Here is a 21,529-nt window from a genome sequence, read left to right on the forward strand (position 1 = left end):
TCTCTCTTTCTTTCTTTCTCTCGGAGGACCTGAGCCCTAGGACCATGCCTCGGGACTACCTGGCATGATGACTCCTTGCTGTCCCCAGTCCACCTGGCCATGCTGCTGCTCCAGTTTCAACTGTTCTGCCTGCGGCTACGGAACCCTGACCTGTTCACCGGACGTGCTTGTTGCACCCTCGACAACTACAATGATTATTATTATTTGACCATGCTGGTCATTTATGAACATTTTAACATCTTGACCATGTTCTGTTATAATATCCACCCGGCACAGCCAGAAGAGGACTGGCCACCCCTCATAGCCTGGTTCCTCTCTAGGTTTCTTCCTAGGTTTTTGGCCTTTCTAGGGAGTTTTTCCTAGGGAGTTTTTCCTAGCCACCGTGCCTCTTTCACATGCATTGCTTGCTGTTTGGGGTTTTAGGCTGGGTTTCTGTACAGCACTTTGAGATTTCAGCTGATATACGAAGGGCTATATAAATAAATTTGATTTGATTTGATTTGATTTGATTTGTAGGGCCATAGGAAGACCGGGCAGAGGGAGGAGACGACAGGACTTAGAGAAACGATCCACAACGACCAAGATAGTAGTGTTTCCCTGTGAAAGAGGTAGATTGGTTAAAAAATCCACAGACAGGTGTGACCAAGGTCGTTGTGGAACGGGTAAGGGGTGTAGCTTACCTCTGGGCAGGTGTCTCGGAGCCTTACACTGGGCACACACCGAGCAGGAGGAAACATAAACCCTCACGTCCTTTGCCAAGGTGGGCCACCAGTACTTCCCAGTCAGACAGCGCATCGTCCGGCCGATCCCCGGATGACCAGCGGAGGGTGATGTGTGGGCCCAATAGATCAACTGGTCACGGACAGCAAACGGAACGTACATACGCCCGACAGGACACTGGAGGGGAGCAGGCTCTGTACACAACGCCTGCTCAATGTCCGGGTCCAGCTCCCACACGACCGGCGCTACCAGGCAAGAGGCCGGGAGTATGGGAGTCTGATCCATGGGCTGCTCCTCTGTGTCATACAGCCGGGACAGTGCGTCTGCCTTCGTATTCTGGGAACCTGGTCTGTAAGACAGGGTAAACACAAAACGGGTAAAGAACATGGCCCATCTTGCCTGACGAGGATTCAGTCTCCTCACTGCCCGGATGTACTCCAAGTTGCGGTGGTCAGTCCAGATGAGAAAAGGGTGTTTAGCCCCCTCAAGCCAATGTCTCCACGCCTTCAACTCTTTAACCACAGCCAACAGCTCCTGGTCCCCCACATCATAGTTACGCTCCGCTGGGCTGAGCTTCTTCGAGAAGAAAGCACAGGGGCGGAGTTTTGGTGGCGTACCCGAGCACTGTGAGAGCACGGCTCCTATCCCAGCCTCGGACGCATCCACCTCCACTATGAACGCTGTCATGACGTTGGCCTGTGGGTAAGGTTTATGACCCCCCCATAAATATCTTTCTCCCTTCCCTCTCTCTCTGACTCTACTGAAGGACTCTTGAATAGCCTTTGTTAAACATAGAGACACAAATACATGGAGGGAAAACAGAGGACTAAATACATGCAGTAATTATGGAATGAAAACCAGGTGTGTAATGGAACAAGACAAAACCAGTGGAATATGAGAAATGGAGCGGCAATGGCTAGAAAGCCGGTGACGTCAATCGCCGAACGAACAAGGAGAGGAGCTAACTTCGGTGTAAGTCGTGACAACCAGTGTGTGGGTGGCCAAAGAGCTCTATTTTCATGTAATTTGACCAAAGCACCAGTTCCAATCCAAGTTCCAATGCCGTTTAATAAACTCCAGGAGCACACCAGTGGTGGATTTGGCGTCGAAATGAGAATGTATGAGCAGAAAATTACCCCATACCTATTAGAAAATATGGTGGTGGATCTTTGATGTTATCGGCCTATTTTGTTTCCACTAGTCCTGTGGCCCTAGTTAAGGTCAATGGCATCATGGACTTTACCCAGTACAAGGATATTTTAGCCAAAAACCTATTTGCCTCTGCCAGGATGCTAAATTTAACCGAAAGTGGATCTTCCAGCAAGAAAATAACCCTGTTATCTCGCAAGGTGAGGTATTGAAAATAGAGGTGTCAAAATCTCTTTCTCTGAACAATTACATTAGTGTAAAATAGTTTAATAAAAAAAACTAAAATATACCTTACTGCCCTTTCCCACTTGGACAAAAGGAACACCTACGTGAGAATGCTGTTCATTGACTACAGCTCAGCTCACCTCTAAGCTAAGGTCCATGGGACTGAACACCTCCCTCTGCGACTGGATCCTGGACTTCCTGACGGCCTGCCCCCAGGTGGTGAGGGTAGGCTACAATATATCTGCCACACTGACCCTCAACACTGGGGCTTAGTCCCCTCCTGCACTTCCTGTTCACCCACGAGTGTGTGGCCAGGCATGATTCCAACACTATCATTAAGTTTGCAGGCGACATGACGGTGGTAGGCCTGATCACCGACGAATAAGAGACAGACAACTTATAGAGAAGAGGTCAGAGATCTGGCAATGTGATGCCAGAACAACAACCTCTTTGTTGGTAAGACAAATTAACTGATCGTGGACTATTCTCCCATTCTTCTCTGCAGATCCTCTCAAGCTCTGTCAGGTTGGATGGGGAGCGTCATTGCACAGCGATTTTCAGGTCTCTCCAGAGATGTTCAATCGGGACATTCAGACTTGTCCCGAAGCCACTCCTGCGTTGTCTTGGCTGTGTGCTTAGGGTCGTTGTCCTGTTGGAAGGTGAACCAAGTCAGAGGTCCTGAGTGCTCTGGAGCAGGTTTTCATCAAGGATCTCTTTGTACTTTGCTCCGTTCATCTGTCCCTTGATCCTGACTAGTCTTCCAGTCCCTGCCGCTGAAAAACATCCCCACAGCATGATGCTGCCACCACCATACTTCACCGTAGGGATGGTGCCAGGTTTCCTCCAGACGTGACGCTTGGCATTCAGGCAAGTTCAATCTTGGTTTCATCAGACCAGAGAATCTTGTTTCTCATTGTCTAAGAGTCCTTTAGATGGCTTTTGGCAAACTCCAAGCGGGCTGTCGTGTCTTTTACTGAGGAGTGGCTTCTGTCTGGCCACTCTACAATAAAGGCCTGTTTGGTGGAGTGCTGCAGAGATGGTTGTCCTTCTGGAAGGTTTTCCCATCTCCACAAAGGAACTCTGGAGCTCTGTCAGAGTGACCATCCGGTTCTTGGTTACCTCACTGACCAAGACCCTTCTCCCTCGATTGCTCAGTTTGGCCAGGCAGCCAGCTCTAGGAAGAGTCTTGGTGGTTCCAAACCGCTTCTATTTAAGAATGATGAAGGCCACTGTGTTCTTGGGGATCTTTAATGCTGCAGAATCTTTTTTGTACCCTTCCCCAGATCTGTGCCTCGACATAATCCTATCTCTGAGCTCTACAGACAATTTCTTCGACCTCATGCCTTGGTTTTTGCTCTGACATGCACTGTCTGTCACACCCTGATCAGTTTCACCTGTCCTCGTTATTGTCTCCACCTCCTCCAGGTGTCACTTGTTTTCCTCAGTGTATTTATCCCTGTTTTTTCTGTCTCTCTGTGCCAGTTTGTCTTGTATGTTCCAAGTCAACCAGCGTTTTACCCATAATCCTGCCTTTGCTATTCTCTTTTTCTAGTCCTCCCGTTTTGACCCTTACCTGTTCTGGACTCTGTACCCGCCTGCCTGACCATTCTGCCTGACTTGACCACGAGCCTTTCTGCCACTCTGTACCTCCTGGACTCTCCTGTCCACGACTATTCTCTTGCCTACTCCTTTTGGATTATTAAACATTGTAAGACTCTGCCTCCTGTGTCTGCATCTGGGTCTCGCCTTGTGTCATGATACTGTCAACTGTGGGACCTTATATAGACAGGTGTGTGCCTTTCCAAATCATGTCCAATCAATTGAATTTACCATCAATTGAATTTACCACAATCAAATTGTAGAAACAATGGATACAGGGTTCACCTGAGCTCAATTTCGAGTCTCATTGCAAAGGGTCTAAATACTTATGTAAATAAGGTATTTCTGTTTTATTTTTAATAAATGTGTCAACATTTCTAAAAACCTGTTTTATTATGTGGTATTGTGTGTAGATTGATGTGGGAAAAAATTATGTAATCAATTTTAGAATAAGGCTGTAACGTAACAAAATGTGGGAAAATGGGTCTGAATACTTTCCGAATGCTTAAGAATACTTCCGTAGATTATTTTAGTAGGTCTACGGTACATGGCTAATTCTGTTATAGGCCTATTCATTTACAGCGGGGTGCTACTTAGTGGTCAACAGTATTTACTCAAGTCTTTTCATGGAAGAAACAATTTTAGCATTATAAAGGCTTATTCCTGCCTGGGTTTTAGCCTGTATGGAAAAGCCTGCTCTTTTTTTTTCATTGTTGCCCTTTTCAAAAAGACATCACACGTCAGAGGAAAGGTCATTTAGCTCTAAATAACATTAGAGATCCTCACAGCCTCTCCCCTCCTCTACCCCCCCTTCCTCTTCTCTCCTCTTCTCTAGTTTTGTATGAAAGGCGACCCCCAGCTCTCGTCATCCAAACAATACATATTTCAACGGATGTAGATAACCTTCCCCATCAACTATATCACAAACTGCAATGAACACAGAGGGAGAGAGAATGAGAAAGAAAACCTTGTCTCATCTCTCCTCCTCACACGGGGGCAGTGTTACTCTGCCTGACGCTGCACACCCACCACCACATCCCTCTCTCCATCGACTGTCTCCTCCTCTGGCATGCTTTTCATTTACTATTACTGTAGAGCAGAGCAGAGAAGAGGCTTGCAGCAGGCTGCAGCGCAGCAGCCCTCCTCCCCACCATTCCCTACACGCTGCCTCCTATAACACTCAACCACAGCGGTTATGACAGGAACCCCAGAGTGTCATATAGCACACAGCCCCAGGAGTGTAATAAGTGTCTGTGCAGTAATGTCCCACTCTTCCCTAATCACCTACATGTACATCGACTCCCCCCTCTCCCTCTCTCATTTTAAGAGGGGTAGGGTTTGTCTAACTTCCTCTTCTCATATTGATACATCTACCCCCCACATCGATCCCCTCGTTATGTAACTTAATAGCACAACATGTGGGAGCATTGGGCTCTCCTGCTGTTTTGTTCAGTGTGTGTATCTGTGTAATGCAATGGGCTACCTGACTAGATCTCACAGTGGTTCATGACACCCATTGATTTGTGAGGGCATTGATGCCCTGCCGTGGTGTGGTGATATTTCTCAGGCAGCCCAGCCTGCACCACAGACAACTGGAGTAAATTGTCTGCAGCATCTTGTCGCTGGTGGGCAGTGTGTTCGATGAAACGGGACTTCACAATAACCCTTCTTAGTGAGGATTGTGGAACATGGATTTACACGGAGGGTACAAAACATTAAGGACACCTGCTCTTTCCATGACATAGACTGACCAGGTGAATTCAGGCTAAACCATGAACAGATACCGATGCACAAAGACATTCCTTACGGACAAATTCATTACAATAGGGATATTGAAACAGGCTAGACCTTTGTTTACAGCCTCACGAAGGCACAAAATCTCATCCAGATTTAATTTATTTTAATTTAGACAGGCAGAGCTCTAAAAAGCTCAATTTCCACCAGTTTGTAGGAAATGTTCTGTTCCCTTTCTCCTTCTTCAGCCTTACTATCTACAGCAGTTGGCAGTTAACTCTCGTAAATCTATTGGGCATTAAAAAGAGGGGACTGATTCAAGGACATGATGGGAGTAAGACTTTTAAACAGGTTAACATTCACAAGGCCGCAGGGCCAGATGGATTACCAGGACGCATGTGCTGATCAGCCGGAAAGTGTCTTTACTGACATTTTCAACCTCTCCCTGACCCTGTCTGTAATACAGCCTATAAGGAGCAGGTCAGTGACCTGGCAGCAAGACAAAGGAACTGATCATGGACTACAGGAAATGGAGGACCGAGCACACCCCCCATCCACATCGACGGGGCTGTAGTGGAGCGGGTTAAGAGCTTCAAGTTACTTGGTGTCCACGGTGACAGGTAACCTGGCGGTTAAGAGCTATGGGCCAGTAACTGAATGGTCACTGGGTCGAATCCCGAGCCGACTAGGTGAAAATTTGCCAATGTACTGTTAAGCAAGGCACTTGACCCTAATTGCTCCTGTAAATCGCTATGGATAAGAGTGTCTGCTAAATGACAAAAACATGTAAATGTAAAATCACTAAGGAATTAACATGGTCTACACACATCAACACAGTCGTGAAGAAGGCACAACAACGTCTCTTCCCCATCAGGAGGCTGAAAAGATTTGTCATGGGCCTTCACATCCTCAAAAAGTTCTACAGCTGCACCATTGAGAGCATCTTGACTGGCTGTGTCACCACTTGGTATGGCAACTGCTTGGCATCCGACCGCAAGGCGCTACAGAGAGTAGTGCGTACCCTCTGTAGCACTACCCTCATCATTTGGGCCATACTCCCTGCCATCGAAGACCTCTATACCAGGCGGTGTCAGAGAAAGGCTGTAAAAATTGTAAAAGACTTCAGCCCCCCAATTCATAGACTGTTCTCTCTGCTACCGCACGACAAGCGGTACCGATGCCCCAAGTCTGGAACCAGCAGGATCCTGAACAAGCTTCTACCCCCAAGACTTTTAACCAAATATCTACCCGGACTACCTACATTGATCCCCCTTTGCACTAATTTGACTCATCACATATGCTGCTGCTAATGCTTATTATCTACCCTGTTGCCTAGTCACTTTACCCCACTTATATGTACATATCTACCTCAATTACTCCGGACCCCTGCACATCAACTCGGTACTGGTACCCCGTGTATATAGCCAAGCTGTCGTTACTCATTGTGTATTTATTCCTTGTCTTATTATCTTTAAAAAAAATAAGTTAATAAGCATTTCACTGTTAGTCTACACCTGTTTAAGAAGCATGTGACAAATTAAATGTGATTTGATTTGACGGACACGCAAAGCCAAAGATTATGCAACTTAATGAAATATGTTTTATTTTAATGAATGACTGTTTAAACTCTATAAGACTGTCAGAAGTGTTATGGTTGAAATGTAGTACTGGTAACCACTTTAAGAAAGAAGTGAGTTTTCTTTAAAGGAATGAATCTTTAACTAAGCTCTAGGAGACTTGTCAGAAGTGTTGCAGTTGAGAATGAGTAACGGGTAACCATTTCTTTACCCCCGTCTCGGTCCCCCTCTCCTCTCTACTCCTGGTCCACCAGACCCTAATTCATCTCCTTGGGGACCCCTACATTCCTGTGGTGAAAAGTCACTTCTGGATCCCATTTCCTGCAGCCTCTGAGAACACATGCAGACAAACACACATGGAGATTGTTATTCGGTCAAAAGGCCATGTAATCCATCCGACTTCCCTTTGAACCACTTTTTTCCTCTCTTTAAACTCCGACAATGAAACATACTTGGTTCAATAAAGATGAATTTCCTTTGCCCTGTAGATACTGTGTTTTCTCTGAGTTTCCTCCATGGTAATCTTCTTGGAGCACAATTAGTAGGTGTAGTTTATCAATTCAAACAGATTAGTGAGCTTGACCCTTTACCTCCTCAAAGCATACCGATGTATGGGTTGGGTTCATAGACCGTTGCTGTGTTGGGGTGCTGACTGGAAAATATCACATGGGACTAACACATATACTCTATACATAGGCAGACTGACCTCTCCATCTGAGGGAACACATTTTTTTTTTGGGGGGGGGGGCAAAATAATGACCATTGTTCTATTTCATTTCCAAGCCCACAAAAAACCCAACAGTGTTTTCCATGCTAGCTCTAGAGGAGACAGTTCTGCTTCAGTCAGAGCTCCTGTCCAGGCCAATTATCTGCCTCTTCACAACTTGATCACCTGCTCAGGTCACTTTACTTCCTGCCGGCCTGCCCACTAAATCCCCTTCAATGGAACCATTAGGAGGTGGAGTGAAACCCAGCCGACCCTGCAGTCCTTCAGGACACGACTGGACCATCTGCATCATAAAAGAGACTATAACCATTTAATCTGTTCAACAATGCTGCAGTCCAATGCCTATTATTATCCACAATATCCTGCCTAATTAAAAACAGCTGTTGTTATGAAAACTAGAATTGTGTAGGCGGTTAGTGTAAACAGTTAAATTATGTGATCGTATTGCAGTTTATATGGATGCAGATAATCATCAGCAATCCAATGGTTCACGCAAGCACAGACGTGCACACGGTCACATACACCTACACATACACACACACACACACACACACACATGCACACACATACACATCAATATGTGTACATTAGTTGTAAATCATCTCTCCTCCAGGGCTTTCCTCTCATTGAGCCAATGCAAATGAGTCCATGACTGTATCGGATTTCAATCACAATCGCTTCAAGATCATTCGTGTGTGTATGACTGAAACACAACATTAACAAGCAGTAAAATGTGATTTACGATTTCAATTTTTCTCAGGCTGAGTGTTGCCCTGACATATCTATTCATATGCAGTCTCTTCGCTCTCTTTCTCTCTGAGCCCATTCTTCCGAGGCTACGGTATGTTCAGGCATCTCCAGCCTAATCCCTCACACCTCAAGGGGCGAAGAGGAGGCTTTTCAACCTTGAACCTTCCCAATCAGATAACCCCAGGGCTTAGGTTCCCATCGCACTCCTCACACCCCTCCCCTTGCCCCAGCAGGACATACTCATGGAATGTTCAGATCACATCAACCCTCCATCCTGTTCCAGTGACTTAGTCCCCCTCCAGGGACTGAAGAGGAGAGGATTACAGTTTATTCTCCTGGAGAGAGCCTAAGGCTCTTGTTCTAGCTTGTTTACCATTAGGATCTCTATCCTTCAATTGGAGCCAAGCACTTTCTTTACTTCTTTCTTTGGCAGCAGATCTTGTTACTGCGTGGCTTTTCATGAGAGGAAAGGAAGAAAGGAAGAAAGGAAGAAAGGAAGAAAGGAAGGAAGAAAGGAAGAAAGGAAGAAGGAAAGGTGGGAGCAGGTTTGGGACTCTGCGTGCTGAGGAGGAGTTGCTCGACTCGCCGTCCTATTCATCACCTCTCTGTAATCACTTCTTTCTGAATGAATAGCAGCTTGTAGATGCAGTGGTGAAAAGGAGCACTGTATGAGGACACTCTTTGTCTTAACTGTTCCCATGGACTTCGTGGTTGTCTCCACTTACAGTTGTAAAATAGGTCAAATCAATGTCATAGTTTTACTCTCTTTTTCACTTGTCGATCATCTAACTAGCAGGAAAAATACTGGTCAGAAAAGAGCACCCTTCCTTTTACAGATCATAGATTCAATTAATCTGTGAGAATTAGCATTGAGCTTAACTGAAAGTTTGTAAGAAGCTGTAAGATTGCATATTCAGCCTTCCGTCGACTGTGGGTGTGTGTGTGTGCACGGACTTGCTGTTGGGATCTGTAGAGATGCGTGGATGTGTGTTGTTTTGGTGAAGAAGAAAAAACTGCAAGATATAAAGTATTTAGAGGGTGTGGCAGTATTGAAGCTTTCAGTCTTCCCTCAACTCTGTGTATCTGCGCACGCGTGTGTGTGCGTGTATTATGTTCCAGACAGTGTATGCAGACAGCCTCGCCCGACCCCCCCTCAGCAGACTGTCGACCTATCATCTCCTGCATTTTTATGCTCCCTACAACAGATTAACTTGCAAACAACATCCCACCATGTCACAATTTGGACTGCTGTTCGCAGAATAATGAGCACTCTCTCTCACTCTCATTCTCTCCTTTCTTTGCATAAGTTATTTTGTTGAGTTTCTCCTTGAGTGACTGTTAGAGGGCTCCTAAGATATTTTCAAAGGCCCTGTGCAGTCATAAACATGATTTTCCTGTGTTTTATATGTATTTGCACACTATAATACTGTAAAATTGTGAAAATTATGATAACACTCTGTTAGTGTAAGAGCTGTTTGAAAAGACCGCCTGAAATGTAAGCCTGTTTTGGTGCGATAGAGTTAATAGACCAATAAGAAAGAGAGTTCCAAACCTCTCTGCCAACAACAGCTAGTTTTCAGTTTTTTCCTCCCCACTCAGACCACTCCCAGATAGTCCTAGTAAAATTGAGTAAGAAATTGCTCTTTGCTAAGTATTCAACAAAAAAAGCCATTTTAATTGAAAACACAGTAAGGTACTTAATTGTTACCCAGACGTTATTTGATACTGAGATAGAAATGGCTGCCTTGGACCTTTAAAGACATAAGTACCTTTTTTATATTTGGAAATTAATGCTTTCCCAAATTATTAAATGGCAGGCAGGCACCAAGCACAGTGACAGATTTTCTCTCTCTTTCTTTCCAGATGAAAAAAATGAACACAGTTTTAAGCACTCAGGACTTGCTGTTGGGATCTGTAGAGATGCGTGGATGTGTGTTATTTTGGTGAAGAAGAAAAAACTGCAAGATATACAGTATTTAGAGGGTGGGGCAGCACACACACACACACACACACACACACACACACACACACACACACACATACACACACACACACACACACACACACACACACACACACACACACACACAGTTGAGGGAAGACTGTGTGTGTGTGTGTGTGTGTGTGTGTGTGTGTGTGTGTGTGTGTGTGTGTATTATGTTCCAGACAGTGTATGCAGACAGCCTCGCCCGACCCCCCTCAGCAGACTGCCGACCTATCATCTCCTGCATTTTTATGCTCCCTACAACAGATTAACTTGCATACAACGTTCCACCATGTCACAACTTGGACTGCTGTTCGCAGAATAATGAGCACTCTCTCTTTCTCTCTCTCGTTTTCTCTCGTTCTTTTTATTGTTATCTCCCTCTCTCTCACTCTGTCGAGATGTTTTTTGTGTCCTTGATGTCCTTCTTTGTCTTTTGAAAAAAATACATGTTTTCTTACCTCACCCCTGTCTGCTGTAATGTGATACAGAAGAATGCCTAGTGCTCAACAAGCTGCTATAACAAGTGCATTTCCCATTGGCATTTATTTAGTCACAGAATAAAATGTCAGAAATGCAACTGTGCCCAGACTTCAGTTTTCCCTTCCCCACTCAGACCACTCCCTGACAGTCCTAGCAAAATTCTTGCTTAAGAAATTGCTCTTTGCTGAGAACCAAAGACCATTTTAAATGAAAACAAATGCAGTAAAGTACTTAATTGTTACCCAGAAATGATATTGAGATAAAAATGGCTGCATTGGACCTTTTTTCACTGTTTCACTATGGTTCTAGTCATCAATCTAGCAAGAGGGCAATATTTTATTAATATGGTAGTGTGTGTGTGTGTGTGTGTGTGTGTGTGTGTGTGTGTGTGTGTGTGTGTGTGTGTGTGTGTGTGTGTGTGTGTGTGTGTGTGTGTGTGTGTGTGTGTGTGTGTGTGTGTGTGTGTGTGTGTTTGTCCCAGAAAGCTATGACCTTTGGCTTTCACCTGGAATTGTTTATTTATGTCTGAGAAAAACTTTTCAACCAATATGATCTTGTACACTGTAAAAGTTGAATAAAATATATACAAAATATGATGGTATTATAAAAAAGTTATAAAAATGTGGATGAATACGCCCTTTCATACTTTATAATATGTCCATATATGTACTGAACCAAAATAAAAAAAAGCAAAATGCAGCAATTTCTAAGATTTTACTGAGTTACAGTTCATATAAGGAAATAATTGAAATAAATTCATTAGGCCCTAATCTACAGATTTCACATGACTGGGCAGGGGTGCAGCCATGGATGGGCCTTGGAGGGCATAGGCCCACCCAATGTGGTGCCAGGCCCAGCCAACCAGAATTAGTTTTTCCCCACAAAATGTCTTTATTACAGAAATAAATACTTGTCAGCTCCCCCCTCAAATGATCCCACAGGTGAAGAAACCAGATGTGGAGATCCTGGGCTGGCGTGGTTACACATGGTCTGCGGTTGTGAGGCAGGTTGGACGTACTGCCAAATTCTCTAAAACAACATTGGAGGCAGTTTATGGTAGAGAAATTATCATTAAAATATCTGGCAACAGTTCTGGTGGATATTCCTGCAGTCAGCATGCCAATTGCATGCTCCCTCAAAACTTGAGACAACTGTAGCTTTTTATTGTCCCCAGCACAAGGTGCACCTGTGTAATAATCATGCTGTTTAATCAGCTTCTTGATATGTCACACCTGTCAGGTGGATGGATTATCTTGGATAAGGAGAAATGCTCACTAACAGGGATGTAAACTCATTTGTGCACAACATTTTACAGAAACAAGCTTTTTGTTACATATGGAACATTTCTGGGATTTTTTTATTTCAGCTCATGAAACATGGGACCAACACTTTACATGTTGTGTTTATATTTGTTCAGTGTAATTATAATCTGTTTTAGGAACATCTACCCAAAATATTTCCCCTTCTTTATTACTTTATCAAACACATCATGACAGTAGTGATAGTCAAAATCTGTTACATTTGTGAACGTCTAAATCAACATTTGGGCCATTTAAACGGTGTACGTCCCTCATATAGACAAGTGTTCTGGAAAGGGGTCAATTTTGTTGTTCTTAGCATATGCAATGTGTCTGATTCTGACGTAAAACAAATGTTTGACTTCCACACAAAATTAACTATTTACTTATTTTAGGTTTAAGGAAGTGTGTAGGTCGCATCTTTATCATAAAGAAGTTATGTATACAAATTACAAGATTGCTTTGCCATGTGTCTGCCGTGAAACAGTCGAGCTGGTTTAAAGTTTTTCTAAGGACCGCCACTCTGATGTAACGTTGCAGTGAAATGATATAAATGGATCTAATGATGCAGCCGACCACCAGAGGGAGGCAAATACACGTTTATTTGACAGAGCACGTTACCATGGTCCTAGGAAGGTCTGGATGTCTGTTTTCTGACTTATAAAACGGTGGGAAATCAATAAAATTAGTACTAGCTTCAGGAACTGTCATCTTAAGAGATTTTAAGATATAAGTACTTTTATAGGTTGGGAAATGAATGCTTTCCCAAAGGAATACATGTCAGGTATGGGTCAGCCTTGCGCCAGGCACAGTGAGATATTTTTTCTCTCTTTCCTCCCAGATGATACTATGCTTAAAACTATCACAGTTTCAAGCACTCAGGGCTTGTTGTTGTGCTCTGTAGAGATGCGTGGAAGTGTGTTGTTTTGGTGGAGAAAAAAAACAGCAAGGGACAACAAGATATATTTTGAGGGTGGGGAAGCATATGCGTGCATATGTATGTGTGTGCCTACGTGGGCGTGCATCCTTGTGTGGGAACTGTGTGTGTTTTCTCGCTTGTTGCTCACAGTCATAGCCAGGTGCAATCTGGTAGCACTTTGTAGAATGGCAGCATGGAGAGGAGAGATAACAGGAGGTTGAGTGGAGGAGGAATAAACACACATTTTCAATGGCACCTCTTACCGCAGCGGCACTGCCACAGACAGACAGACAGACAGCTCCCTGTCTGTTGTTCTCTGGGCCTCATTGTGTCTGTTGGCAACTGTGTCTTTGCCCATAAATTGCTTGGCACCTCAAACATAAAACAAATGGCTTCTCAAAGAGACAGTTTCCCCTTGTTGTGTTCCCTTTCCTTTGTATCTCAGACTAGTGCTGCGTTCGTAACCAAGTGCGAGGTGGGAATGTACCAGTTGTGAAATTGTACCTGTTGGATGCATTCACGTGCTTTGAATTTGTTGAAAAACGATGATTGGCTAATGGCCAACAAGCTGTGTAAATCATGAACTAAAAGTTCCGCTACCATGCATGTAAACAAATTATAGTGTTCAAAAACAATATTAATAAACAGCTTTTTAAAAATAATGATTGTTGTTGCATTTAACTGCCGAAAATGCTGTTATCAAGTTAATTTCCTTTTTAGGTGATGAGGTCAGCATGTGGGAGAAGTGGGAGCACAGGATGATAGATGAGATTCCCACTAGTAATTACCAGTTGGAAGGCCGCTCAGGTGGATTTCTTCCAGTCGTACGTGGTAAATTCCCACTTCCCACTTGGTTATGAACGCAGCATAAGGCTGAGACAAAGTGACACGGGCCCTTCCATGTTTAGTTTAGTTTTGTATGTGTGGGTTGTGTGTATGCGTGCCTGTGTGTGGTTGTTTGTTTGTATATATTATTGTATGTATGTACAGTATCAGTGGAGGGTCCTCAGAGGAGGAAGGGAGAACCATCCTCCATAGTGAATTTCAGTGAAACATTTAAAAATGTATCCTTTTAAGATAAAACTATACTAAATATATTTACGTCACCAAATAATTGATTAAAATAAAGTGTTTTGCCATAAAGGTCTACAGTAGCCTCAACAGCACTCTGTATGGTAGCACCATGGTGTAGTAGGAGGACAGCTAGCTTCCGTTCTTCTCTGTGTACATTGACTTCAATACAAAACCTAGGAGGCTCATGGTTCTCACCCCATTCCATGGACTTACACAATAATTATGACAATTTCCGGAGGACGTCCTCCAACCTATCAGAGCACTTGCAGCATAAACTGACATTTTGTCCACCCAATCAAAGGATCAGAGGACGAATCTAGTACTGAAAGCATAAGCTACAGCTAGCTAGCGCTGCAGTGCATAAAATGTGATGAGTGGTTGACTCAAAGAGAGAAAGACAATAGTTTAACAGTTTTGAACAAATACATTTTTTCAAAAATGAAGGAGAAGCAAAAGAGAGAGAGAGAGATTTTTCATATTATCTGTTTCGTCGAGATTCTACCTCCAAGCCATAGGACTGCTGAACAATTAAACAAAATGGCCACTGAACTATTATATTGATCCCCTCCGTTTGTTTTGTACACTGCTGCTACTCACTGTTAATTATCTATGCAGTCACCTCACCCCTACCTACATGTACAAATAACCTCTAACCTGTACTTCCGCACACTGACTCGGTACCGGTACCCCCTGTATGTAGCCTCGTTATTGTTATGTTATTGTGTTACTTTTTATAATTTTTTTTACTTTAGTTTATTTGGTGAATACTTTCTTAACTCTTCTTGAACCTCACTGTTGGTTAAGGGCTTGTAAGTAAGCATCTCACGGTAAGGTCTACAGCTGTTGTATTCGGCGCATGTGACAAATAAAGTTTGATTTGATTTTAGAAACTCTTGTTTGCAACTGTTGGACTCATGATTGCATCCTAGATCAGCCAGATGCAGGCAAGGGTGTGCAAGGAGGTATTGAATGTGTCACTGTCTGTCACCTCAACATTTTCTCCCGACCTGGGTACAATTACGTTGTAAACTGTCATTCATAGGCTATGTTGTAGCAACCTCATGATGGGTATAGGGACAATTTGGAGTATTATTCATGTGGTTGCCTAAACCTATCGCTGTTACATTGAACTGGGTGAATGGAATATGAATGACAGTCATCCAATATGCTGTAATAGAAATAAGGCCATGCTCATGAAAATAAAAAATCGTCCTCCCTCATCTTATATGACACAGACCGCCACTGGTATGTATGTGTATGGGCACGTGAGTATACTCCACCCATCACTCTCTAACACTGTCGGGAGGAAGTGACCTGGGAGCATTTCATTTGCCGTTTATTTCTAACCTGCTGTGACTGGTCATGGGTAAAACCAGTTACCGGTGGAGTGACACCAACCCCCAGGGTGTTAGTGGTGTGTCTGGTGATGTCACACAGCTCACACAGCCCAAATCACATCACCCTATTCATTACTACTGACCTTTCTTCTCAGAGGTTAAAGAGGTCCAGGTGCACTGAGGGAGGAGAGGAGAGGAAAGGAGTATTCACAAGGTGAGGTGTGGGCTTAGTGGATGATGTTAAGGCTGAATACATATTTTTACATCCCACATTTTCTTCTGCCTTTTTATGGTAGACTCAATTACACACCAATCACAGGCATTAAAAGCTGCTGAAGGGAATGGAAAATGCAGCTGATTTGACATGTGATGGTTCCTCCTTGGCACAGTGCTGGCTGGTGGACTGGACACATGCCTGGGCCCACTGCAGAGACAGGCCAGCTGTGGCAGTGGAGGAGAGCGAGGCTAGGGCAGCCTGACCACAGCTGTTGCTGCTATCACAAAAGAGGGGGAAGGGAGGAAGAGAAGGAGGACTTGGCCCTGCTTAATGGCCTTGACCCAACCACCTGGCCTGAGTTTGCAACACTGAGTCAGGAGAAGAGAGAGATCAGAAGATGGAGCGGGAGAGAGAGAGAGAAGGAGTACAGGCCAGGCAAGGCCAGGTAGGGTGTGAAGGAAGGACGGGGTGCTAATTGAGGGTAATGAGTGAGAGATCTCCTCTGTCTCAGGCTGGGCTAATGGGAGTCAGGTCAGGGAGCTCAGGCTCTCCTTGTGCTGTTCATCTGACGTGATTTGTGGGGCCTGGCTCTCTCTCTAGACTAGATCACTTTTATCAGCCGATAGAGGTGCCTGCCTGCCTGCCAGCCAGAACAGATGGAGAGAGCAGTGGACATGTTCATACAATGGGTATAGTAAGTGATGAATCTACTGAATCAAATGTTTATTTATTGCTGTTATACAGTATCACATTAGCACAACTAATGTGTGTGTGGGAAACCTGTTAACTAAGTGACACATTTAACAATTGTGAATCATTTACTGTAACAAAACCCCAGTTCAAAGTGTTGATGTCCCAAGTGAGTAAAGTGAACTGAACAGGGAATGGAGTTAGTTTGTGGTTACACAGGCAGCCCAACCAGAACATCACTACTCACTCTGACTGTACATTTCTCTTACCTCAGAGGCGACGACACTTTTGCATTTTTTATCAGCGAGTGTGTTGAGCATTCCACTCCTGTCGCATACTATTAAGAGAACAATTCATTTGCTCCGCAAACCTAATCTGGGCTCTGAGGCTGCGGGTGAAGGCGCCATATGCCATCACTGAGTACTATATATCACCACAACATTGATACAACGTCTGCCGCGGGCCCACAGCCCGCGGCCACACATTCTGCATTCTCCCCAATTCAGCAATTTTCTTGGGGAGAATGGGACACTTTATTCAGTTATACTTTACATATCACCAGGGGCTCCAAACAAGATCATTCTGGCACTACTGTTCCTATAATAAGTACTTGAGTCCTCAATATCTTGTGTCTGTTTAGCCCTGTGGGAATGTTCTTTGTTCCGTAATATGTTGGGCTAAGATATGGTTAGCATTTTTTTTATCAAGCCCTAGCATTTAAGTCATGCCCTACAGCATCTTTGTCAGAGCAAAGCATCTTAACTACTCTCTGGAGCTGGTCCACACGGTTGGGGAGGATGGGAGACAGCACATCCCAGGGCCTCCCTCCCTCCCTGGACCCTTTGGTGGGGGACTCAGAGGAGCAGGCTGAGGGATCCAATGACAACCCTGTGGAGGATTCCAGCTGTGCTCAGCAGCCAGGGAGCCAACCAATGTCCCATGTGACCGTCAGTGTAATAGCCAGCCGGTTAGCGCTCTTTCCCAGCTACATCCCTCAGACCCACTGGGATGGCTTGGACTGAATGGAGAGAGAGAGAGAGAGAGAGAGAGAGAGAGAGAGAGAGAGCGGGAGAGAGTGAGTGAGTGGGGGAGGGAGGGAGGGAGGGAGGGAGAGTGAGAGAGAGTGTAAAAAGAGACTAAAAAGTGAGAGATTGGAAGGCCACAGTGGAAGCAGACCTCTCCTCTCTGGGCCTGGAGAGATTGGCCTGGTTTGGGGGAACGTGGCCTCAGTACTCTCTCTAAGTTAACTGTGTCATCTGTATGCAGGAGAGCTGTTCTTTCTCACTAGGCCTGTTGATGCTCGACTGTTGGTATAAGGTTCTTCCTGTGGAATGCATATCCGTCGCACAATTTTGCTGCTAACCTTGTGCGACAGCAAACCTTTTCCTTTTGGACAAAAATTGCAAGAATATGGAGAGTTGTGAAGTTACGAAAACTGGGTGTTTTGCAAATGTTGAACTTACAATATGCCTACTAATACTGGAAAAGCTAAATCAAAGTCCAAGTATACAGATTTGACGATATACTTGCAGAAAAATGTAATGTAAATGTAAATGTTTCCTTCACGATTTGTCCAAATGTATCTGGGTGACTTCACACTAAATGTGATGTAGCTTGCTCATACTTTAAGTTATCAGTCTGAAACTTTGCACATACACTGCTGCCCACTTGTGGACACCATCGGAATTACAACCAGAGTGATGGCTAGATCTGGGACCTTTCTGTTGCATTTCAAGATGGTGATATACCAGATCTATTGTGTTGTATTCTCCTACATTCAATTCACATTTCCACAAACTTCAAAGTGTTTCCTTTCAAATGGTACCAAGAATATGCATATCCTTGCTTCAGGGCCTGAGCTACAGGCAGTTAGATTTGGGTATGACATTTTAGGCGAAAAATTGAAGTTCTGCATGCAAGAGTGGGCCAAAAATTCTCCACAACAACGTGAGAGACCGATCAACAACTACAGGAAGTGTAGGGCGGCACATAATTGGCACAGCGTCGTCCGGGTTAGGGGAGAGTTTGGCCGGGGTAGGCCCTCAATGTGTAATTTGTTCTTAACTGACTTGCCTAGTTAAATAAAAAAAGAAATACAAGTGTTTGGTTGGAGACATTGCAGTTAAAGGTGGCACAACCAGTTATTGAGTGTAAGGGGAGGATTACTTTTTCACACAGGGGCATTGGATGTTGCATAACTTAGTTTATGAAATAAATTAAATAAGTATGTAATTGTTGTGTTATTTGTTCACTCAGGTTCCCTTTAGTTGAAGATCTGATAACATTCAGTATAACAAATATGCAAAAGTAGAGGAAATTAGAAATGGGGCAAATTATTTTTCATGCCACTGTAGCTAACCACAGGAGAGAACACTCCAGATTGGCGTTCAGGACTTCCACACATAAATTTAAGATTTAAGCACTACTTATTAATAGCAATGCATTGTTCCTGTTGAGGAAAGTATTAGTATTTCCCCAAAAAAAACATTAATACATCTCTACCAGGTTCATCGTTCAAGCAGACGGGAACAGAACAGCTGATCATGAAATAACTGAAAGACCCAGACAGAACAATACTCTTAAGAATAGAATACAACCTACAGTATTTTCCCCCAAATAAAAATGTCTTAATGTTCACCACAGCAGACTTCAGTTTGAAAGGGATCTATCATTAAGATGTTAGCTACCCAGCAGACCCAGCAGTAGACTCCGGGGATTCTGCTTCAGCCAGCTGGAGAAAGATTCCTCTCCTCTAGAGTGACCCTCCCTACTGCCTGCTGTCTGGAGCCTGCTGCCTGGAGCTTTTTGCCTGGAGCTTTTTGCCTGGTTCCTGGAGCCTGCTGCCGGGAGCCTGCTGCTTGGTTCCTGGAGCCTGCTGCCTATAGCCTGCTGCTTGGTTCCTGGAGCCTGCTGCTTGGTTCCTGGAGACTGCTGCCTAGAGCCTGATGCTTGGTTCCTGGAGCCTGCTGTTTGGTTCCTGGAGCCTGCTGCCTATTGCCTGCTGCTTGGTTCCTGGAGCCTGCTGCCTAGAGCCTGCTGTTTGGTTCCTGGAGCCTGCTGCCTATTGCCTGCTGCTTGGTTCTTGGAGCCTGCTGCCTAGAGCCTGCTGCTTGGTTCCTGGAGCCTGCTGCTTGGTTCCTGGAGCCTGCTGCCTGGAGCCTGCTGCTTGGTTCCTGGAGCCTGCTGCCTAGAGCCTGCTGCTTGGTTCCTGGAGCCTGCTGCTTTGACCCACATCTTATCTGATGAGGAGGCAGATTTTCTGTTACCTCAGAGTTCATGACAGGCTACATAGAGTAAGGCTAGTAGAGCACTGTAAAATGTTGAGGGCAACTGAGAACTTTTGATTTATCCAAATTAATCGAAATTACACAAAGACAAATAACATGCCTGAATGCTTAAAAGGTCTCTTCTTAAACACAGTTAAGAAATATCAAATCATATTTAACACCAGATACAGGGCAATCAACAGCTGCTTTGTACGAGGGAAATTAATAGCACCAGGGGCAACATGGCCAGCACGGCCACTACTCATTAACACAGGGGATTCCTTTCTAGACCCAGTGTGGTAGTAGTGTGATGGTTTTGGGATGCTTTGCTGCCTCAGGACCTGGACGACTTGTCTTACTAGAAGGAACCATGAATACTGCTCTGTATCAGAGAATTCTACAGGAGAATGTCAGGCCGTCTGTCTGTCTGTGAGCTGAATCAAGTCTACATGAAAATGGTTAAGCAACACATTTGAAGTTTTGTAATGGCCTAATCAAAGTCCAGACCTAATCCCAATTGAGATGTTGTGGCAAGTCTTGAAATGAGCAGTTCATGCTTGAAAACCCACAAATGTCACTGAGTTAAAACAGTTCTGCATGAAAGTTTGGCCCAAAATTCCTCCACAGCGATGTGAGAGACTGATCAAGAACTACAGGAAGCATTTGTTTGCAGTTAAAGGTGGCAAAACCAGCTTTGAGTGTAAGGGGGCAATTACTTTTCCACACAGGGGAATTGGGTGTTGCAGAACTCTGTTAATTAAATTTAAACATTTTTTTTTGTTATTTGTGAACTCAGGTTCCCTTTATCTAATATCAGGTTTTGGTTGAAGATCTGATAACATTCAGTATCAAGAATATGCATAAAAAGTGACATTCAGAAAGGGGGAAAATACTTTTTCACGACACTGTAGCTGTTAATGGTAGTAGTTAATGTCATGGGAACTACCTCTGCTGTTTTGAGTTGCTGTGTGTTTGCGTGTTCTTCTGTTTGTGTCTGTGGGATTAGTGAGACAATTACTACTGTAATGCAACTTTAAGAGCCATTTTATAATTTAAACGGCAACCGTTTAACGTTCCCAGCATGCTGCCCATCGCACAATGGCAAGCTGGAAATTCCGATATCACACTGCTGGAAATAAAATGTTAAGTGCAATGATCTTTTCATATTTCTTTCACAAAACAGCTTCATAGGGAAATGAACTCTAGCTAGCTAGCTAGCGTGTGTGCGTGTGCGTGTGCGTGTGTGTGTGTGTGTGTGTGTGTGTGTGTGTGTGTGTCCAGCAGCCAGACTTTAAACTGTTCTCACCCTGCTCCCATCCATGGCCTGGGATGACACACTTGTCATCCCAGGCCAAGTTAGCTACAGCTAAATCAAGGAACTCACTGGGCTACAATGCTGTACCATCTGAGGAAAATTCAATTGGCATTCTGGATTGAGACTAAACACGGTTAGAGAAATGACTAAATAAATGAAGTGAAGACTGGGAGACTTCACACTAACCTGGGAGACTCTCCATCTGTTTAAATCAGTCTCATTATGTCTAACACAGGGCCAGAGCTGATCCTCTATTTGCAAGCAAGTACGCGCACACACACACAGCACCAGCATTCGTCTTGTACACTACAACACGCTCTCTCATACAGTACAGGCGAAGATGATGATTACATGAAGCCTAACCTTGTGGAAAATGACATTAGCAGAATGCAAAGGGGTGGTAATGTTGCTTCGCTCCATGGTTGACTGGCCACAGCTTAACCGTGAGCTAACAGAAACCATGAG

This window comes from Salmo trutta, chromosome 15 (genome assembly GCF_901001165.1).
Source record: "Salmo trutta chromosome 15, fSalTru1.1, whole genome shotgun sequence".
Taxonomy (NCBI): domain Eukaryota; kingdom Metazoa; phylum Chordata; class Actinopteri; order Salmoniformes; family Salmonidae; genus Salmo; species Salmo trutta.